Here is a 9,225-nt window from a genome sequence, read left to right on the forward strand (position 1 = left end):
CTCCAATTTTCTCTATTCCTGAGTGATTTCACCGACAAGGTCCCAGGGAAAGGGCTGGTGGTTCTGGAAATGGGTGAAAACAGGGAGGTGTCCTGTGTGTGAGGCAGCATCGCCCCCTAGAGGAATAATGGGATTCTATAGCCTTAGTCTCCCAACCAAGATAAGGTGTGTGCAGAGGCAGAGACCAGGAGAAAGCGGGGGGAACTTTACACCAGCCTGGGGACCAGCAGGATCCCTGAAGACAGAATAGGCAACAGTCTTGGTTTTTGAGCCCTGTTCCCTCTTTCCTCAAATGTAGTAAGATCTCAGAATTCCAAAAATGAACATCACACAACGTTGCTTCACTCAAAACCCTCCCAACAGTGCAGAGGATCTTTAGGCCAGTGAACATACTGAGTGTGATACTAGAATGGTGGATACATGGCATTATATATGTGCCCCAAACCATAAAATGAGCAATATCAAGAGTGAACCCTAGTGTAAACTAGAGACTCTGGGTGGGGATGTGTCACTGTAACAGATGTATCACTCTGCTGGGGGGGGTGTGAATAATGGGGGAGACGATGCATGTGGGGGAACGGTGGCATATGAGAAATCTCCCAATCTTCTGCTTGAATATGCTGTGGACTTTCAAACTGCTCTAAAAATAAAATATTTAAACAGAGGAATAAAACCCTCCAACAGCTCTTCATCTCATGCAGATTAAAATCCAAAGATTTTGCAAGGGCCTATAAGGCCTACTATGATATATTCCTACTGTCCGTGATGTTACCTCTCTGCTCTCATTATTGCGTTTCTCATACTTGTCAAGCATACTCCTGCCTCAGGGCCTTTTCACTGGTCGTTTCCTCCATCTGGAATGTTCTTTCCTAAGATAGCCAGTTGGCTAACTCTTCCTTTGCCTTCAAATCTCTGTTCAAATGTCACCTTCTCAGTGGAGCCTTTTAAATTCCAACAACTACACACATTCTGAATATCCCTTCATCTATTTTTATTTTCCTAAGACACTTATAATGTATATATAAAATATTTATAATCCAATATTGTATGATTTAGTTAGTGATTATATTTCTTATTTATTGATGGTACCCTCCCACTAGCATGTAAGTTCCACAAGAGCAGAGCCTTTTGTCCATTTTGTCTACTGCCACGTCCCAAGCAATTACAAAAGGACCCAGCACATAGTACACACTTAACACACATTTGTAGAATGAATGAATGAACTAACAAATCAAACTAGAGCATTTAGTCCAACCACTTGCTAGTTCAGAGGGGAAAAAAGAGGCCCAAGAAGAAAGGTTGACTTCTCCAAGTATGGACAGGAAGTCAAATGCCAGAACTGGGACTAGAATTCAGACTTGACACACACAGACCGGCAGACCTCCCATACACCAATGACACATGCTCTACTTGCTCTTGGCCAAAATGCTCGTATCACTCAAGTAACTCACAAGACCTAACATCTTAACGTATTACTTCAAGGACAATTTGTATTTTCTTAGTTAAGATATCGCTACATAAAGTATGACTCTCCAAGCTGGACTTGGAGACACCAGAAGCAGGTGGTTGGGGAAAGTTATTTGGAGGTGAAGGGGCCTATGGTGCTGTAGGGGTAGTCTCGCTGTAGGGAAAATGCCTCACTGATAGCCAGACCAGCCAGGTCTCAAGGAGGGCTCCTCCCCTGGAGAATAATGGATACCTTCCCTAAAGTCTTAAACGGAAGAGGCTCCTGACCACAGAGGTACTGACTGATCACTGGCTGACCCACTCCCATTCCAGGCTACAGGAGTCACCCGGAAGCCTCCTCTTCCTAAAACACTACCACAAATGCATATAACTCAGCTCAGATGGCAAAAGGTTCTGTATGCATTCGCATTGGATCTTCATGTCAAACTTGTGGGCGAGACTCTTCCCCATTACAAAGAAAAAAACAGCTAAGCACAGCTTAGAAGTCCGCACAGCTGAACTGAAATTCTGACTTTCTGGGTCTTCCGACTCCACACTCAGTGCTCCTGTTTTATGATTTTTCCTTTGTGCATGCAGACATTTTCTTTTCTTTTTAAACATTTTTTAAAGTTTGTTTATTTTGAGAGAGAGAAAGGGAGAGGGTTTGAGTGGGGGAGGGGAAGAGAGAGGGAGAGACAGAAACCCAAGCAAGCTTTCAGCACAGAGCCCAATCAATGCAGGGATCCATGTCGCATGTTGCATCTCCATCTCACGAATCCTGAGATCTTGACCTGAGCCAAGATCCAGAGTTGGGTGCCCAACTGACTGAGCCACCCAGGCACCCTGTACAGACATTTTCTATTTTTATGTAGTTAAATTCACAGTCCTTCCTTTAATGGCTTCTTTATGACTTGGAAAGGTTTTCCCCACTCAGAGAATATTTAAAATTGTATCTTTCCTTCTAGCACTAGTGTTTAAATTTTTACATTTAAGTCTTTAGTCTATGTGAAATTTATTTTGGTATAACTTGTATAATAGGAATCCAACATATTTTTTTTCAGATGGTTAAACAGTGTTCTTGCACATGTGGGAGTGTATTTATAGCTTATACCATATAGGAGGAAAAAATCCATCTTTCGTGAATTGTTTGAAATGTCACTCTTATTTAAAACTTTTGATTTATTTGTGTCTATTTCTGAACATTCTATTCTGGTCCATTGATCTGTCTGTCCATGTAGGGTTTTAATGAAAAAGGAGAAAAATATATATGACAATAACAAAACAGTGTATGATAAGGGGTACCTGGGTGGCCAAGTTGGTAGAGCGTATGTATGACTCTTGATCTTGGGGTTGTGAGTTCAAGCCCCACATTGGGTGTAGAGATTATTTTAAAAAAAAGAAAAGCAAAACATTATATGATAGGAAAAGAGTAGACAGATTCTAGAAACAAAAAATCAGCATTGATAGTAAAAACCCAATGGTCAAGTTAAATAGTAGAGAATATCTGAATTCATGGATCAATCTGAATATCATAAAGAGAAATAACCAGACATTATGGGACTCCAGTTAAGCAATATTTTTGCAAAAAGAAAAATGTGAACCTGAATTTGATCAAATTTCCAGTTCATGGGAAAAACAAGGGACTGAGGAGCATATTTAATGACACCATGGGGACAGAATAGGCATTTCTGGACTATGGGAAAATCTACAGGACAGATGAACCAGTTACTTTATTTATTTATTTATTTTTTAAATATTTTTATTTATTTCTAGGAGAGAGAGAGAGAGAGAGACAGCGTGAGCAAGGGAGGGTCAGAGAGAGAGGGAGATACAGACTCTGAAATAGGCTCCAGGCTCTGAGCTGGCAGTCAGCACAGAGCCCGACGCGGGGCTCGAACCCACGAACCGCGAGATTATGACCTAAGCGAAAGTCGGACACTTAACCGACTAAGCCACCCAGGCGCCCCGAACCAGTTACTTTAATAAATAAAAGTGGGGAGGGAGGAGAGGGAATCTAAAGATTAGGGGAGACTGAAAAGATATGGCCAATGGAGACCATGTTTACATACTGATTAGAACAAAATAAGCATGACATAGAAACATCTGTGAAACAGGGAAATTGAACACAAAACTGACTACTTGAAGACGTAAAGGTATAACTTAATATTTTAAGTATGGTACTAACATTTTGGAATTATGTACTTTTTCAAAAAGAAGATAGAAGTTTATTGAATAAAACAAGGGAGCAGTGGGCAGGAGAGGCTCTCTGCTAGAGTTATGTGTTTTTTAAAAATATTTATTTTTGAGAGAGAGAACTCAAGCAGAGGAAGAAGGGGAGGGGGGAAGAGAGAGACAGGGACAGAGGATCCAAAGCAGGTCTTTGCTGACAGCAGAGAGCCCAATGCAGGGCTTGAACTCAAGAACCCCAAGATCATAACCTGATGAGCCGAAGTCAGATGCATAATGGACTGAGTCATCCAGGTGCCCCTGGAGTTATGTATTTTTAAAGTTTTAGAGATAAACAATGAAATATTTGTGGAAACGATAGTATGATGTCTGGGATTTGATTTAAAATAATCCAGTGGTAGGGGTGCCTGAGCCCATTAAGCATCTGACTCTTGATTTCGGCTCACATCATGATCTCATGGTTCATGAGTTCAAGTCCTGCATCAGGCTCTGTGCTGATGGTGCAGAGACTGCTTGGGATTCTCTCTCTCTCTCTCTTCCTCTGTCTCTGCCCCCCTCCCCCATCTCTTTCCTCTCAAAATAAATAAACTTAAATAAATAAATAAAAAATCCAGTGGCACAGGCAAGGTGCATAGCAGCTGAAGGAATAATCTTAACAAGACTGGCCATGGAGTTATAAACTGGATGAAAGGTACAAGGCAGTTCCTTATCCCAGGCTATCTACTTTTGCATATATTTGACACTTTTTTTAAGTAAAAAGTTTCAAAAGATTAGCTAATCATTGCCTCTCTCCTATTTCTAAAAGAGCTATAATCCTGATTTACAACAGAGGATAGTCTTTAGCCTTGATGTTAAGCCTAGAAGCTTGCTCCAAAACATATCCCTCCCTTGGGATTGTTTTTCTGTAACGAGGTGGGAATAAAAGGGCAGACTGGACTCCAAATCACGTCATGAACTCCAGATAGCTGACAAGTTTCCAGAGAACTGCAACAGGAGTATCAGAGCCATGGAGGATGTTCTGGAATAAGGAAATGCTCTTGGTACACATAAGACTGATATAGGGGGCATTGTTTGCCAGCAGGAGACTTTTTTTTTTTAATTTTTAAAAATGTTTTTATTTACTTCTGAGAGAGAGAGAGACAGCATGAGCAGGGGAGGGTCTGAGAGAGAGGGAGACACAGAATCTGAAACAGGCTCCAGGCTCTGAGCTGGCTGTCAGCACCGAGCCCAATGCGGGGCTCGAACCCACGAACCACGAGATCATGACCTGAGCCAAAGTCGGAGGCTTAACCGACTGAGCCACCCAGGTGCCCTGAAGGTTCCTTTTTTAAAGTTTATTAATCAGTTTTTGAGAGACATCACATGTGTGCATGGGCACATGCAAGCAGGGGGGAGGCAGAAAGAGAGGGAGCGAGAGAATCTCCACATTGTTAGGGCCTGATGCCGGGCTTTAACTCGAACTGTGAGACCATGACCTGAGCCAAAACCAAGAGTTAGATGCCTAACCAACAGAGCCACCCAGGTGCTCTAAGAGGGTTCCTTTTACTCTGTATCCTTGCCAACTCTTGTTTCTTGTTTTTGTTTTGTTATTAAGAGTGTGACCAGGGGAAAGGGGCAGAGCGAGAGAGAATCTTATGCAGCTCCATGCTCAGCACAGAGCCCCCATGCAGAACTCGATCCCACAACCCCAGGATCATGACCTGAGCTGAAATTAAGAGTCAGTCGTTCAACTAAGCCACCCAGGCACACATTCTGACAGGTGTGACGTGGTATCTCATTGTAGTTTTGACTTGCATTTCCCTGATGATGAGTTAATGTTGAGCATCTTTTCAGGTGTCTATTGGCCATCTGTATGTCTTCTTTGAAGAAATGTGTTTGTCTTCTACCCATTTTTTAATTGGATTGCTTTTTAGTACTGATTTGTATAAGTTCTTTATATTTTTTGGATATATATACACTAATGAGTTTGAGTTTGCCTTGAATTTTCAAACTACAGAAATAAATGTCTGTAAGGTAAGTGGGTGTGGTTTGCTAACACACTTAGAATAATACGTCAGGGGTGCCTGGATGGCTCAGTCAGTTGAGTGTCTGACCCTTGATTTCGGCTCAGGTCATGATCCCAGGGTTGTGGGATTGAAATCCATGTTGATCTTAAGCTCCTGCTTAAGATATTCTCTTTCTCTCTGCCCCTCACTCACTTGTGCCCTCTCTTAAAAAAAAACAAAAAACCCCAAAAATCTCTAAAAGAAAAGAGAATCTGTTAAGGAGTAAACTCTATGTTAAATTTGTTAAATGCACAAATCAACAATATTTATAAGCTGGTAAATTTTAATTCTTGAGTTACACAATCATATGATAATGGCTTTGGCAAAGCTTTATTTATTTATTTTTAATGTTTTATTTATTTCTAGGAGAGAGAGAGAGACAACGTGAGCAGGGGAGGGTCAGAGAGAGAGGGAGTCACAGACTGAAACAGGCTCCAGGCTCTGAGCTGGCAGTCAGCACAGAGCCCGACGCGGGGCTCGAACCCGCGAACCGCGAGATCATGACCTAAGCGAAAGTCGGACGCTTAACCGACTAAGCCACAAAGGCGCCCCAGCTTTAGCAAAGCTTTAAATAAAATGCTGCTTAAGTACCAATAAGAGGCAACTCAAACTTTCAGGGAAGGCTTCCTTGTCCTTTGAGGTTGACAGATGAATAAAAGTTTAGGCAGAAAATGGCATTCCTTACAAAAGAGAGAACAGCATATTCAAAGCCATGGAATGTAAAAGGAAACATTTTTTAAAGTATCACTGAAGGTGGCAGGCAAGATAAACCCAATGCAATGCTATTGCAAGTAAAGGTGGAATTTTGTCTACATGTTAATTTTCTTAATAGTAATTTAAAATTTGGTGTCATTTCCTGTACTAGCTGTTCTGAGTGAAGATACATATTGTTTAACAGTAGATTTTTTTTAAAAGACCTACTTTGCCCCCGCCCCCGCCATTCATATGAAGAAATGAAACACAAAGAGACTCATAATGACATATCTCAGATTCTTCCTGCTCAGAGGCAGAGCTGGAAATGAAACCCAAATCCAGGGTTTTCTCCACTATTGCCAGTAGAATTTCACCAGTTCTCCTTACCCGCCTTCAGCTTCAGAGATACGCGACTAGGGACAATGGAGTAGTTACTTTTGTAAAGACTAAGCCTCCTGCATAATGTACTACTTTGTCTTAAGTACCTTTGCGAGCACCATCCCCAGATGCTGCTACCAGGTGTCTTCTCTGCCACACATCTTATTTTTCTTGAACAAGAGCACTTTTGTTCTGGTTCCAACAGCTTCTCTCATACTGTTCTCTAATAAAAATAGGCTGTAGTAATAATCCCAAGTCCCGGCCAAAAGTGATCACAACTAAATTAGAAACAGATACACTCTGAATGCAGGAACACTATTATTTATTAGGTCAATAATTCATTTTTAGCAATACAAGTACAGAATATATCACAATGCTGGTTACAAACATACTTAGTATGGTTCAATGGTTACAAATAATGGTGGGCACTACAAGTCTGTGTAAGGATGATATGAAAGGTCATTCTGACACAATGAAGAATCGCCTTAAAAAATCTATCAATGACCCTAGATATTTCTATAGAAATTACTGTGGCACTATTTGTGGGGATTTTCATGTAAAGAATTGTTAGTAATTTGTTTCATTAAGAGCTTCTGAGTCTACTAAACTAAAATCCCCTGTTGCTTAATAAAGTATAAAAATAGTACTGACTTGGTAATATTTAATAAAATGTAGCATTCATTCACATCATAAAAGTAGAACTAAATTGAAGAAAAGTTTTAGTTACCATGGCAACATCTTTCCATAAAAGGAATATACAGAAATGAGTAATGTTACACAAATGGTACCTGCAACAGTTATTTAGTGATCCAACACTTAACTTGTGCACCACAAACCAGGTTTTCTAGATATCTATATATAGCATATATTTTTAATCTTAAATTTTACTTTTGAAAAAAATGTGCACTTCAACAAACTCACTAAGGCCACTCATGCTATAGATACCTAGGATTGCAATTAAAGAATAGTATTATTTAATAAATCCTAAAGCACATTCCTTCAGATCACCAACAGGGTAAAACCAGTTTTCTGCCTAACACGTTCCTGAGATTTGTGGACAATATAACTACTAGTGTTCAAGCTGGATAGTAATCCAAATGTCTGATTAAAAAATTTTCTTTTTCCTAGCAAGAACTGAGGTCCTCCAAAGCCAAGAAGTGGAATATATACATTAATTTTTAAAGCAAAAATAAAACTCTTAAAAAAGTCTATACTTATATAAATAAGTATTTTTCCAGTAGTAACTTCGCCATCCAGAAAAGGAACCGTTTGCAAGCAACAAGGCTACAAATTCTGGGGAAAAAAATAAAACCAAGTGGCAGTGAAGAATGCCTGCTATTAAGCAAACCACTGTTTAAATTCGTAAAGTACAGCCAAAAGCTTCAATTGTGTTTTAGGTGTGTTTACTGTTCAGCATTCTGCTTACACGTAAGGAGCTGCCAAATGGCACTCCCATTTATTTATAAGATTGAGCCTCTGTACTTAATTTTCACAACACCATGAACTCTTCCCAAACAGGTTGGGAACAAAGGCCTTTGTCGAATCCTTTATTTTCACAAATGAGCATACTGCACAAGGATTACTAGAGAGCAATGGTGAGTTTGTTTTTAACCAAGCAGACACAGAGCTTTGATGACAACAGAGGTCCTAAAGCTTTGGGCAAAGTCAGCTTTGGGAACCCTTAAACACGGTGTTCTAAAAAAACCCAATCAGTTCTGTTACACTGGATGCTGGAGTGACTGACCATCTGCAGCACACGAGTATTTTTAGAGCCCCCTGATGCACCCAACTTGAATAGCACCAAACTTTAGGAAAAAGACTGGGTAAGAGATAAGAAATGAAGTCAGGAAAAATGAGACCAAAGGCCCTTGATTATTTTGCTGAACTTTGAGAAAAATCTTTAAGTTGGGCTAGGCTTCCTTACACCCAACCCTACCCTATGTGAAAAGCTTGTGCAAGTTATTGGTTATTGTGAGGTAAATTTTATTCTTTTCTTTCTTTGAGATTCTTTTTAACCCCATAAATCATGGTGACATTGACCTCTCTAACTTACCCTCAACATCCCTAGGAAAAGGATAAATCCCACACTTAAAATCGTTAGGGTATTATTCTTCGTTAGAACCAGAATTAAAAACACATTGTTAGATAATTAACAGAAATTGACAATCTCTCTTCTCAAACTACAGTGTTCGCATTAAGTCAGACAGATTTAAAGAAAACTATATTAAAGCAGTGGTAATAAAGGGAAACTACCAATGTTTTTTAGAAAAACTGGCTGCCACTTAACATTATCACCCTGTGATCTTAGGCTTCTAAATATCATGTTGCTTTATCACTGCATATGAGCTAAGCTGAACTCAAACTGAATTAAGAGAGGATGAGGCCTTAAGTCATTTGCTTGATTTTATCATAGGAAATGCTGTATGTGCACAAAACCAAAAAATACAGATTAAAAAAAAAACTTCATATGGAAACG

This window comes from Crocuta crocuta, unplaced genomic scaffold, assembly GCF_008692635.1.
Source record: "Crocuta crocuta isolate KB4526 unplaced genomic scaffold, BGI_CrCroc_1.0 scaffold333, whole genome shotgun sequence".
Taxonomy (NCBI): domain Eukaryota; kingdom Metazoa; phylum Chordata; class Mammalia; order Carnivora; family Hyaenidae; genus Crocuta; species Crocuta crocuta.